The sequence below is a fragment of the Malaya genurostris genome, chromosome 2 (assembly GCF_030247185.1).
Source record: "Malaya genurostris strain Urasoe2022 chromosome 2, Malgen_1.1, whole genome shotgun sequence".
NCBI lineage: Eukaryota > Metazoa > Arthropoda > Insecta > Diptera > Culicidae > Malaya > Malaya genurostris.
The window spans coordinates 126,602,470-126,616,925 of NC_080571.1; the positions used below are offsets into that span (position 1 = coordinate 126,602,470).

At 35.5% G+C, this 14,456-nt stretch overlaps 1 protein-coding gene across 4 annotated transcripts in view; it reads right to left on the reverse strand.

Moving 5' to 3' along the window:
* The window catches only part of LOC131432836 (titin homolog), a 173,984-nt gene that overhangs the window by 38,339 nt on the left and 121,189 nt on the right, over nt 1-14,456 (reverse strand). Inside the window, exon 2 of one of the 4 annotated variants that reach the window (XM_058599377.1) lies at nt 10,534-10,599. The exons of the other annotated variants lie outside the window; for them this stretch is intronic. The gene's annotated coding sequence lies outside the window, so the exon portion shown is untranslated. The remainder of the gene's footprint in view (nt 1-10,533; nt 10,600-14,456) is intronic. 4 annotated transcript variants of the gene reach the window in all.

Sequence of the window (14,456 nt, forward strand, 5' to 3'; positions counted from 1 at the left end):
GCTTTCTTATTTTTCACTTCTCGTTTTTGGTGTCTTTGAATATCTTTTAGAGTTTGTTGAAACCAATTTTCTGATGGCTTCAGGTAGCGTTTTCTGAACCGAAGTTATGAGCAAAACTAGTTAAAAAACAGATCATTTTTAAACTGCTATATCTAACATTGGAGCAAATGAAAAAAAAAAATCTGTTTTTTTCATTTGATAAAAAATACTTTCGAGCATGTTAATAATAAAAATGGCGGAGGAGATATTTTTTAAAATTTTTTAAATTGTTTTCAAACATTGGGTTTTTTCATTGAAAAATGCTCTTTCATGCAAGACATTCAACAGCTATACATATTAAAATAAGGTATTGCTGTCTTCTAGCGTGTTAAAACTAATTCAGCTGCATAATCGGGAAGATGGAGTACACTCACGTTGGTTGTTACTCTATTCGATAATGCTATTACAGGATCAGACGTTAAAAGAAATCGTTTGAATACATCCTCTAGATTCACTAAACGATTGAACTTTTGCGGATGGAACTGCCTATACTTGCGAATTGATTTATTTTGACTCTCTTGCGCTTCCTTACTGTACATACCATGAGGTAGCAAAACATGTTTTATAACTGCAGTCACCTGAGGGCACCGATGCTCGAAAGTATTTTCTATCAAATGAAAGAAACAGATTTTTTTTCATTTGCTCCAATGTTAGATATAGCAGTTTAAAAATGATCTATTTTTGAACTAGTTTTGCTCATAACTTCGGTTCAGAAAACGCTACTTGAATGCGCTAGTCATTAAAAAAATTGGTTTCAACAAACTCTAAAAGATATTCAAAGACACCAAAAGCGAGAAGTAAAAAATAAGAAAGCTAGAGCAAAAAATCTGATTTTTTTTAGGAACACCCTAAGTTGCTCTATTAAAATAGCTGTAACACTAAAACCGTTAGAGACACTACAATAGTGTTTTAGGCAAAGTTGCTTAATATAAGTTTTCCTACAATTTTGTCGAAGGGTGCAGTCCTCGATCTCAACACATACAGAAAATAATTTTTGGATCACCATAATAATAAGAACCACCCTAATACCATATGCTTCAAAATATGGCTTATCTTTCACTGATCATTTGTTCTGAAGACATCATAGCTCTAAAATATAAGGCTTTGAAACCAAATCATATTAGGTCTCGCACGAATACTATCACAACTGAAATTTATTCTAACAAATATCCTTTTCCCGTGACACTTGTGGAGTGCACAGTAGTATATACGGCCCCTAGTAACAACAAGTGTTGGTTTAACATCCCTTCCCATTCCTTAGGCAATCTTCGTTCGGGTTTTGTCGGCGCCGGTCCTGTAAAATTAATTCAAGGTTACAAGAAAATGTACATTGAAGGATGATTTGCCATTTCTAGAAGCGATCATCTAGAAATTCTCTGTACAAGTATCAACGAGGGATATGATCGCTCAAGCTCTCTCCGGCGAATGATCATTAAGGTTAAAACCGGGGTGAAATAAATTAAAAATAACAATAACTGCTCGATTCTTCCGACTCAAATGTTTTTATCTGGTTTTTTAATTCCAAATTTTGCCCGGAACCTTTCGAGAAAACAGCACTCTAAAGTCACTAGTCACTAAATTGTTGTACGGTAATGCGATCGTCAATGTAGTCAAATATTATTTGCGGTTTGATGCGGTGATAGATCATAATTATGGATTTGGAAACATTCACTGCCAGTTTGTTACTAATCGACAAACTGATTCAATATTGATCGCAGGTAAACGCAGTCTTCGGTAGATCGAACTATAAAGTAAATCACATATCCAAGTTTACATCGAGGCCTTATGGTGTTATTAAATTAACTACAGCGGACCAAAATTGTTGTTGAACTTCGGACGAATTTGTGAAAGTCGAGGGTTTAACTGTATCTAGCTTAACGAGTTCCACCTGTCAAGTATATTTTTTGCAAATTAGATATACGATTCTGAATTTCTAGTTTAGATAATTTTGTTAGTTAGGTCTCATGGTCAATTGTAAAAAAGCTTTAAGATCAGTATAAAATACCATAGCTCATGCTCCTAGTATCATGTGTTCCAAGCTAGATGTAACATATTGGAAAATTCATTACTATTACTATTATATTTCTGAGGGAAAGGTTAAGAAGTTTATGGTTCAGTTTTTCAAGCCACTAAACTTTTCTAAAGTTTTTTTTACTCACCGGCTTTCAAAGTCAATCCAACAATCGTTCGCAAAAAATCACTTTTCAATTAAATGAATAGAAAACTGTTTGATTTTCCAGCATCAGAAATCTTATTCGAAGAAAAGAATAAAAGTTAAGAAATACAATACTGGAACAATGTTTACTTTCGAAGCAGATGCATAAAACTATATGTTTCAGCATTCAAACTTATATCAGAAGGTATAAGCCATGTGTTGAATCAACTGACAAAAAGAGTTATTTCTATGTTTGAATGTGTCAGTCTTTACACAATGTGTAGACTTTTTAAATTCGAACGAATGAGACATTTGAAAATAATAAATAAATATTTTGTTAATGCACCGGATGTATGATTTATGCCGTTTTTGTTTTTAGCGCTGCACTGGTGTAGTGTAGCACCGACTATACTCGCTCCAATTTGGGTGTAATCATCCTTTTCAACCCTACATCGGTGTAGTGCCTCCTTTGAAAACGAAAACACTATTAGATTACCACTTTGTCCAAATGGTCTAAGATGGAACGGCCATCGCAGATATTATTTTCTACCTTCCTTCAACTCATTCTTTCGTTTACATTTCATTTCTCTTGTCTCGTTGTCGCTTGATTCGAACTTGACCATCAACAGCGAAAAAAGCGGGGTTGAAATTGACAAAATTAGGAGCAAGTTTAAAAATATATTAGAAGAAATTGCGGTTCCAATTGAATATATTGCGAAATTTATAATTAGTGCTAAAATGTCATTAATCATAACTGGCATCGAAGAACTGAAAGCAAACTCCTCATTTAATGTTATCTGCTATTGCTTAAATTGATAATTCGAATTTGAATCAAAAGTATCTCTTTTCATAAGAATTTAAAAGAAGACTATCGTCAACACGAATTTTCCCAGAGACGAGTAAACATTCCACATTTTTCGAGGCTCAATTGGGTTCCCTGATTTTCCAGTGTTTTTTTTTTATTGAAATCGAAAATCTGTACATACAATTAGCATTTGTTTCCCTTGTTCGACTATTTGGTAAGTGTTTCAGCAATCGACTTTCCTACTATTTTCTAGTAGTCTAAGCAAATTCAACATTGTTGGGAGACCACCGGTCACGATTCACCACATGGGCTCATCAGCTGACAGGTGTCGGCATGACGGATGCCGTCGAGGTCATCGGCGACCGGATGTACCGAGTTTGTCATCGAGAGAATAAACTACAATAGTAGCATAGTACGGTACGGTGATGTATAACATCTGGTTACCGGAGAAGAAGTCCTTGATCCGGTCTCACTGTAATCAAATGCGAAGTCGTCATCAACCAGAGCATCTAAGCGCGGAAGCAGTGGAGGTCCAGATTCCGCTCAACATTCTCCTAGAAAGCTGCAACCTACCAGGTGCAGTGTCACAGGCGGACGTTGGGGCTGAAGTTTTGTCACCAGAACTACCAAATCAACAGATGCCGACTCAAGGTCAACCCCAGAGCAATTCTCAAGAGCAACAACCGATGCTTCGATGATTTGAAGACCACCCACGAGGTATGAGCCGTATCAACTCTAAAAAGGGGGAGGTGTTGGGAGACCCCCGGTCACGATTCACCACATGGGCTCATCAGCGGACAGATGCCGTCGAGGTCATCGGTGACCGGATGTACCGAGTTTGTCATCGAGAGAATAAACTACAATAGTAGTTGTAGTTTGTACCGTCAATTTTAAGTCGTTATTAAATGTACCTTTTATCACTAAACGCGAGTCGAGCAATCTGCCGAACCCCCACTATTGCAACAAACATCATCCAGTTAAACTGCAGTTTTCACTGGAGCTTAATTTTATTTTTTCATTTTGCCTCTTTTTTGAATCCGTTACTCTTGAACTGAAAATTGGATCCACTTAAAAATTGATAGTAGTGTATGATGCTAACTAACACGCGAATCTAAGTTTATGAAAATAATATCAGCCGATACGAGTCTCATTTTCGATTTTGTTCACACTGTTTCTAGGGCTTTCAAACTCGGACCGGTATAGCAGTCGAAGTGACTCAGTTTTATAGATTTCGCTCCTAGTTTTGCGGCGACATTGATATGATTGTGTGAAAATCCGTAGCCTATAATGGGACTCCGATTAGTCATTATGATGTTTGTGTGCGTTAGTGTGTTTTGTCACTTACATGATTCAATGAAATCTGTAGCATTCATAAACCTATTATTTTACGTTCAGGGGTTTTTGATTACAGAGTAACCGGTTTGTACACAAAGCACATATTTATTTTCAATATCTTCACGTTTCACCATCGGCTCATCGGCTCATGTCGGCATGACGGATGCCGTCGAGGTCATCGGCGACCGGATGTACCGAGTTTGTCATCGAGAGAATAAACTACAATAGTAGCATAGTACGGTACGGTGATGTATAACATCTGGTTACCGGAGAAGAAGTCCTTGATCCGGTCTCACTGTAATCAAATGCGAAGTCGTCATCAACCAGAGCATCTAAGCGCGGAAGCAGTGGAGGTCCAGATTCCGCTCAACATTCTCCTAGAAAGCTGCAACCTACCAGGTGCAGTGTCACAGGCGGACGTTGGGGCTGAAGTTTTGTCACCAGAACTACCAAATCAACAGATGCCGACTCAAGGTCAACCCCAGAGCAATTCTCAAGAGCAACAACCGATGCTTCGATGATTTGAAGACCACCCACGAGGTATGAGCCGTATCAACTCTAAAAAGGGGGAGGTGTTGGGAGACCCCCGGTCACGATTCACCACATGGGCTCATCAGCGGACAGATGCCGTCGAGGTCATCGGTGACCGGATGTACCGAGTTTGTCATCGAGAGAATAAACTACAATAGTAGTTGTAGTTTGTACCGTCAATTTTAAGTCGTTATTAAATGTACCTTTTATCACTAAACGCGAGTCGAGCAATCTGCCGAACCCCCACTATTGCAACAAACATCATCCAGTTAAACTGCAGTTTTCACTGGAGCTTAATTTTATTTTTTCATTTTGCCTCTTTTTTGAATCCGTTACTCTTGAACTGAAAATTGGATCCACTTAAAAATTGATAGTAGTGTATGATGCTAACTAACACGCGAATCTAAGTTTATGAAAATAATATCAGCCGATACGAGTCTCATTTTCGATTTTGTTCACACTGTTTCTAGGGCTTTCAAACTCGGACCGGTATAGCAGTCGAAGTGACTCAGTTTTATAGATTTCGCTCCTAGTTTTGCGGCGACATTGATATGATTGTGTGAAAATCCGTAGCCTATAATGGGACTCCGATTAGTCATTATGATGTTTGTGTGCGTTAGTGTGTTTTGTCACTTACATGATTCAATGAAATCTGTAGCATTCATAAACCTATTATTTTACGTTCAGGGGTTTTTGATTACAGAGTAACCGGTTTGTACACAAAGCACATATTTATTTTCAATATCTTCACGTTTCACCATCGGCTCATCAGAGCTTTAGATGTTCAAATTGAAAAACCGTAAACTTGAACCACTGAACAGACCCAAAATTTATACTACTTTTATAATACTTTAAGAAAACAACACCGAGGTAATTATCGAACATTACTTTCGGTGCTACCGAAGCATGAAACCAATATAGCTAGTGGTTGGTCGATGATCGTCAGAATCCGCAAATTAAAAGGAGTTTAGCTTTTTTAGATTGTTGATTTAAATGAGTCACACTCAACAACCCGTTATTCCGGAACTGGGAGTCGCATGCGGATAAAATTCAAAGGCGTATAATATTGAACGTTCCGTTCCTTAAGCTTTCATAGCCTTTGACAATCTTTTTTGAAAACCTCTTTTTTTTGCCTTTTCTTTTTCCGGCAGTTGGTGATTTTAATAACCGGCTCAATCAATTTCATAGTAAGGCGGAACATATTTAATGATACCATTGCTGACAAATCCTGGAAAAAAATGCTCTCTAACAGACTTTCGCCTGATTCAGAAGTTAAGTTAAGAGCTTGAAAAAATTTGAATCTTGAGTTCATATCATTTTTGCCTTTCTCATATAGAAAGGTTATGCATTATTATTATCACAGTGATTGAAAACCGAATTTTGAACCGAGGTCCGAAGGGCCTAATGTCATATACCATTCGACTTAACTCGACGAACTGAGCAAATGTCTGTGCAATTTGTAAAATTTTTAATTGCATGTAAAACATACATCGGTGTAAACACCCCGAGTAAAGTCTAACATCAAAATGAGAACAAATTGAAATCTGATTATGACAACAACATCAGTTTGAAATTCTAATATGCTATCGACTCATCAAATTTTCAATTGATATCACTTTATGTTATCATTTCGCTTTAAAAAAAAACTTCCAAGGCAAAAGTTTTGCGATACTCAAAAAACGAAAATATTATAATCAACATTGAAGAATCTATTGCAATTGGGCAAATTTCAAATGGCGACACAAAAACACAAAGGTGAGTTTCAATGGAAGAATTATTCCTTCAATCCTATGTTGCCTTTTACAAAAATACTTTGACATACTGCCGAGTAGGCTTGTGGCAGTTGATCGCAACCATAACCGTGAAGCAATTATATTTTTCAACATTTTTTCAGTTTTTACGACAAAAATGCTCCTTCTTTTTAGCCACGTGAATATTGGTGTAGAGCCACACATCTGGGAGGCATTGTATTACTTGGTGATCATCGGTACTACGTTTGTTTGAAGCTGGTCAATCTGAATAGTGGCTTTGGCATTCCCATCTTGCAGATCGTCAGCCGTAAAAGGAATTTATTTAAGAATTTGATATGAGAAATATATTTGACGTCATCGATTTCCTTCTAGATACGTTAAGTATTCGGTCCTGTAACAATTTTTGAGTTTAGTTTAAAAAAATGTTTCGACATTTATAGTTATACGACGCCGCGAAGTTCAATTTCAAAGTCTTTTGACTATTATTTTCAGTGCATCCAGAAATCGGGGATCTGGAAGGCCAAAAAAATTTTTGTGCACCAACTAAAAAGTTCTTTAAATTAGATCAATTCACTTTCAAAGAACTCGTTCTTCTTTAAATCGTAATTTTTAAAATCTAAATTCAATTCATGGAGTAATGGATCTTTCAATATGCAAATGATACGTAATTCGGTATTTAAAGTGTTTGCATAGTAGAGTTGAATTGAATTGAATATCGTTTATTTTAAGCCAGCATAGTAGGGTTGTTGTGGCAATAGACATCTCATCAGTAGGAATCAGGAAATACATTTATAATTCGAATCAATTTTTACCACATTCTTCCAGTTGAACAATTACGCATTAAGCGGTATCTAACACGATAAACTGTGATTCAATAAGTACCGATCAGGATATTCGCACACAAAACTAAAGTAGGAGGCGTGTGAGTGAGTGAGAAAAGCTTGTAAATTAGGGGGAATTCCAGAAACGTGTTGCGCTTGCCTGGCACTTCTATGCATCCTGACGAAAACAAGGCTGCATCCCCTCAGAAGTATATATTTTTTCCGAAGCGATTTACTTGTTTGGTTGGGAGGATGCTCTTTTTGGGAAGACTTGCAGCCTCACAACCTTGTCGAGCGAAGTGTAGGTCGGTAATGTTGGAGGAAGCGTAGCTGTTACTATAGGAGCAGAACTACGATGATGCATAACATTTTATACGTTGTATATGACAAGTATGCAATACTAGCAACAACACATGTTTGTGTTCGTGTAGATAAAGGGGGTGATGATTGATTCACACTAACTCCACCAATCTTCAATTGGTAGTGGGCTTTGACTAATGAATCGTACACACGCACAGAGAATGCTATAAATTAACAAATCATTGCTTCGTACTAGAGCTTTACTACACACGTTCTCAGTAATTTTCCAAATTGAAGCTATTTCATAAAGTAAAAGGCGTTATTCATACTCAGAAATAAATGTTACTTTTAGGATTTAGAAAGAAACAATAAATTGTAAGTAGTCTAATTTTTGAAAAATTAAAAAACTATGTGCGTCTATGTGCGTTTCAAATAGTTTTAACAAGTAAACATTATTTTCATTTAACTAACATCAGTTGAAATAAATTTACGCAGAAGTTTGTTTACCCTTATATATGTCTGGAAGATCCTTTAATATTTTTACAGGGCAGCACAAGATCTACACTTCGACTGGAATAAGCTCCACAGTATTTTTTTATTTTCTTATGTGATTCTTAGAAAGATATATTAGAAAGCATAAAATTAATTTTTTATCAATAATTAAAATGTGGTTTTTGTACTAATAGTCATTTGATCAGTCTAGCCAGCACTAAATTTTGAGTATTTCTCGACAAAAATTCATCATATGGCGATGGGGTTAAAGAAAGAAAAAACACGAAATGAATGCAACAATTGCGTATGCTGTGATTGGTAGATTTCATTCTATCTGATGATTTTAATACGTGAGATGAATAATGATTTTCGTTACCCTACTAAGTTTACAATTCGGTTACGAAAACTATCAGATTTTGATGCCAAACTGTTATAAAAATCTGTTTTAATCAACCTAGTGGTGCCTTTCTCATGATACTTATGTCGTTTTCGCTTGATACCAAACCTAACCCAGTTTCCACCCTAACTGCTGTCAAACCGTTTGTTTGAAGCTAGTTTCGAACCTAGTTTTAACGTTGTTGAACTGAAAATCGAGTCAGTTTCGAACCTGGTTGTTATATCAGGTTTGCTCAAACCGCCGTTGCTAAGCGCGAAAACAACACAGTTTCGTGAAAAGTGTTTGTTTGATGAAACTACCCTGGGTCAGTTTCAGTGTTCTCAAGCGAAAACGACATTATATTCTCATAAGTATTACTATAGCATTTTACAAAAAACTTTCCATTGAATCTTGAATAAAAACAAGAAAGTTTGTTCTGGCATAAACTATTATAACCTATAAATTGAAACAGTTTTGAATAACCAAATTTAGAATTATTTCTTCCGATTTTTTCATCGTCGTTCTAAATGATGGTTCGAAATTTTGAACACACTTCACCCTCCAGTTCCGGAGCCAGAAGTAGGATCCGGGTTTCACAGTGATTTAATAGCAATTTTATGTGAGAAAGGTGAAAACTATTTTAGATAAGACAGCAAATTATATGTTATCTGACTTGCCGAAAAAAGTGCAATCACATGAAAATATTAAAACCAATGAAAAAATTATAGTATTTGGCAAAGAAATTGTTTTGGTTATAATCGGAATCAATCGTTACAATTTTGTTTATTTAAACACTTGATATTTAATTCACTATCCATAATCTATTTATATTAAAGATAGATAAGTTTTGTGGTCAGCTATAATTTGATATAATATTGTCATAACGTAGGCCGCTACTTATATTTCGGGAACTGGTCACACTAATTTCAATAGATAAAATCTGACAACGCCAAAATAAAGTTTGACATTTTGAACATAAACGTACTCAGAACGTTTTGATGTACAAGCGCTATTTGTGTTGTTAACAATGACAATAATAACTTTGGCTAAAAAAATTCATTGGATTATTTTTCACAACTTTCGACTTGGTGCAGGAAAATGTTAAAAAATACGATCGCGGTGCATGAGCCGACTTATATAAGATCGTAACAGGAGACGAATCATGGATATATACGTATGAGCCGGAAACAAAACAGCAATCGACTGTGTGAGTATTCCAAGACGAGCCAAATCTAACAAAAGTTGTTCGTGCACGAAGCACTTCGGAACAACGGAGCAACGTAAAACGATCAATTCTGAATCGTACACAACCACTTATTTGCCTGAAGTCTTCGGAGAAATTCGCAAAACGAGCAAGAGAAGATGAATCATCATGACAATGCGAGCTCTCACACATCAGCTTAAACCAGCACCTTTTTGACCGACCAAAACTTCGAATTGATGGTTCATTCACCGTACAGCCCTGACTTAGCACTCAATGATTTCTTTTTATTCCGGCATATCAAGTAAAAATTACGAGGTCAACGATTTCGACGCCAGAAGCTGTTGAAGCATTCAAAACCCATGTTCCATCATCAGTGGCGAAAATACTTTTCTGATTGCACCGAACGCATGCAAAAAAAATGTACTTATAACTGTTTGTTCTTATACGCTATTTTCGAAATAGAAGTAGTGGCCCTCGTATCTAATCGCGAAGGCTCCTTTCATAAAATTTCCCTCTACTCACAAACTAATGGTTGCAGTGAAAGCTCAATTTCCCAAAACCAACCAACATTTCCACCCAAAGACTCCTTAGCACCTATTTGTCACAACGATATTCTTCAAGGGTTTAAAATCATTTGCTCAGTCGGATACATGTGAACCGCTTCACGAGTATAGAGAGTGCAAGAAAAAAATTATATGTGTAAATATGATATCGTTTTACCTACCTGTGAAGAGGGGGGCGAGTTAAATTTATGGGAAAAATATTATAACAGGATGTATTGTCCGCTTTACTGAAAGGTGTTTAAAAATAAAACCAATAAAAATCTTGTAGCAAATGTGAGGATTTAAAAGGTATACATGGCACAAGAGAAGAATACAAAAGCAAAATATTTTCATTGCTAGAGAGATGGATTCCACACTGCTTACTGTAGAGGGAAAAGACGGGCAGGTTATTTGAATAAAAAGCAAATAAATTCGCTACAAGGTTATTCGTCGCGAAACATTTTTCCAAGTTTTCTTTTCTCTTCTTACTACGCGAAGCTTTTCCGTAGGCCCCACAGTATGCTGTTTGAAATGCCATTAAATTGATTGATTTCTATCGCCACCCTAATTTTCATTGTTCTCGGATTTTCGAGCCAAATTTCTCTCCCTTCGAAGTGGTGTATGAACTTGGTGAAACACTGCCTGCGCAAATATTTGATAACATTTTTCAATTTGTTAATTCAACAGGTACGGTTTTTTGTGCTGGACATGGTGGGATGGAAAAAAAAAAATAAACGTAAAAAAAGTTTATAATGAAGACAAAGAGCAAACAGGTTATTCACGGTCGTTTGACACTTATAATACCGATATTTTGGTGACGAAAAGTAACTAATGGTGAGCCATAATTGATGGGGGAAGAAGCACGATTGTAATTTTATAGGTAAAGTTATTAATATTAGTGGTGAAGTGTTGGGTTTTTACTTTTGTTAGTCGTCATATAGACAATATATCACGCGTCTCCATCGTATAAAAATATGTAATTTTACGAAAACTATATTTTTAAATACATTCCTGCGTTAATTGACTTATTAACAGTTTCCCAACGATAATAAATTCAAGCATAGTGGAACATTGCTACTAAAGCTTTGATTGTATCCTGTTTGTTGGCGGCATGATTTATTTGTTCATGAGATTATGAACAACCCTTCATTACGCAACACTATTAAAGCATCAGACGTAGAAAAAAAACCTATTAACATAGCCTAGTATTGTTGAATTAAAACCAATTCCTTTTAATAAGTTTACATTTTGGTACCTGCGGTCATTGTGGCATATTTCAACAGAAACAGTGAGTTGATTCGCACTAACCTCGGGCAAACTGCTGTTGCTAGTATTGTGCTTTTTATCCTATCTGCGATAACAGCTATTTATTGGGATGTTTCAATTTCTTTTTAATCTGGGTTAGCAAAAATTGATTTATAACCTCATAAAAGTTATACCATTGTAATTTTGAAAATATATGTTCAAAAATAATTGGGTTTGTTAATATTTATTCGTTTATTTTACTTCGGATTTAGCCTTCTGGTTGTTCGCCGGAATGAGGTTGGGTTTCAAATTGTCATCGATAATTTAATGTCGTTTTCACTTGATGCCAAACCTAACCCGTTTTACACTGCTGTCAAACCATTTGTTTGAATCCAGTTTCGAACATATTTCCTACGTTGTCGAACTGAAAATGGAGTCAGTTTCGAACCTGGTTTTTATATCAGGTTTGCTCAAACCCTCGTTGCTAAGTACGAAATCAACACAGTTTCGTGAAAAGTGTTTGATGAAACTACCCTGGGTCAGTTTCAGTTTTCTCAAGCGAAAACGACATAAATCTTCATATTCAAAGAGTTACATAACCATGGAATAGTTTTACAGAACATTTTTCCGTTTGATTCGGTTTTCAGAACATCCAAAAACATAAATTTAATAGCCGCCTCTGTTGATATCACTCTTTTAATTAGAATCATCGTTTGAGGAATACAATTCATCATTAATACTATAAGTTTAGATTACTTTACTAAGTTGATTCAAACGAGCAGTGGCACACAAATGGCACACAAATGCACATCTGTCAGCCGTTTCGAGTTATATTATAACTTTGTTTGTGATTGCAAAATAGAAGATAGAAGCAGAAAACAATATAAGATTGTGAACAACAAGACGATTTCAAAATGAAAGAAAGGTAGGTGCTATCGCAAAAACTACAAACGCTGTTAACTTCTAGAAGAGTAAAGTCGAACTTCGGTACTATAATTTGAAGTTTTGAAAAAGCCGCTTATGGATCTCGATATATAGTATGAGCTTTCATTTCAACTGAACTGAACTGATAATGTTGTACACATACAATACTTTAAAGAGTCCAAAGCATTCGCTAACAACAATGTGCATAATGAGGAACTTGAAAACATTTTTTTTTTGATAACTATTTATTGGAATATGAGTTAAAATTAAATTATTAGGATTTAAATTGGGTGTTCAGCCACAAGTGGTGACTTTGCCGCCCGATTATATACATAATTTGGTTAATACCATGAGGACATCATTTGCTTCCGCAATTCTGAGATTTTTGTGTAGGTAAAATTCTAAACCTACTTGTATTGTGTAATGGGGAAAAGGAATTTATATACTAACTTACTAACTAATACAGAGAGCGAATCGATTCAATTGAAGATTGCATTGATTTTTGTCGGAATTTGCTTATAATATTATGTGACATTACATCTAATGGTTCTATATATGTGAGTCTGTGTAACTCATTTGTACTAAACCAGGGAGGACACTTCAAAATCATTTTCAGAATTTTATTCTGAATCCTTTGCAGCGTTTTCTTCCTGGTGGAACAACAACTTGACCAAATTGGTACTGCATAAAGCATGGCTGGTCTGAAAATTTGTTTATAAATTAACAATTTGTTTTTGTTTTGACAGAGCGTAGAAGTTCTGTTTATAAGAGGATATAAACATTTAATATATTTATTACACTTTGCCTGGATTCCTTCAATGTGATCCTTGAAAGTGAGTTTTTTTTTTGTCATACGTTAAACGAAAGTATTTAGCTTGATCAGACCATGTCAATTCCAAGCCATTCAATTTGAGAATGTGATTATTGTTTGGTTTAAGAAAAAAGCTCTTGGTTTATGAGGAAAGATAATTAATTGCGTTTTTGCTGCATTTGGTTCAATTTTCCATTTTAACAGATAATCACTGAAAATAATAAAACCTCAGGTAATCACTGAAAATAATAAAAGTCGCCTAGACTGCAGATCACAGATTTTTACCTGTGACTAACAGACTTGTGTCGTCACAGAATAGCGATTTCTGACAACCAACGGGTAGATTTGGAAGATCAGAAGTGAAAATGTTATACAAGATTGGAGCTACGCTCGAACAATGCGGAACACCGGCTCGTACGGGTAGCAATTCTGATAGCTAACCTGAAGAGTACGATCAATTAAATAATTTTAAATCATTTTGATCAAATAAATAGGAAACTGGAAATCAGACATTTTTGCTATTAAACCTTTGTGCCAAACACTGTCGAATGCTTTTTCTATGTTTAAAAGAGCAACTCCAGTGGATAACCCAGAAGATTTATTTGCTTTTATCATGTTAGTTACTCTGACAAGTTGATGAGTAGTTGAATGTTCATGACGAAATTCAAACTGCTCTGGTAAAAAAATTGAATTCTTATTTATATGAGACATCATTCTCAACAAGATATAAATCTATATTTAATTTCTTTTTGTAAATCCTTAACTATGTTTTTCATAGCAGGATCACGAGAACGTTGATATTGTCGTCGATGAACATTCTTCAACCGAATGAGCAGTTGAAGATTGCCATCGATGATAGGAGAATTTAATTTAGTTTGAGCTTTGGGAACTGAAAGATTTCTAGCTTCGATAATGTAATGATTCAAATTATCAATTGCTGTGTCGATGTCCGCAGAATTTTCTAAAATAGTTTCATGATCCACATGATTTCAATGTGAGATCTGTAATCCAACCAATTAGCTCTATGATAGTTGAATATAGAACTAATTGGATTAATTATAGCTTCGTTGGAAAGTCTGAATGTTACAGGAAGATGATCTGAGTCAAAGTCAGCATGTGTAATCG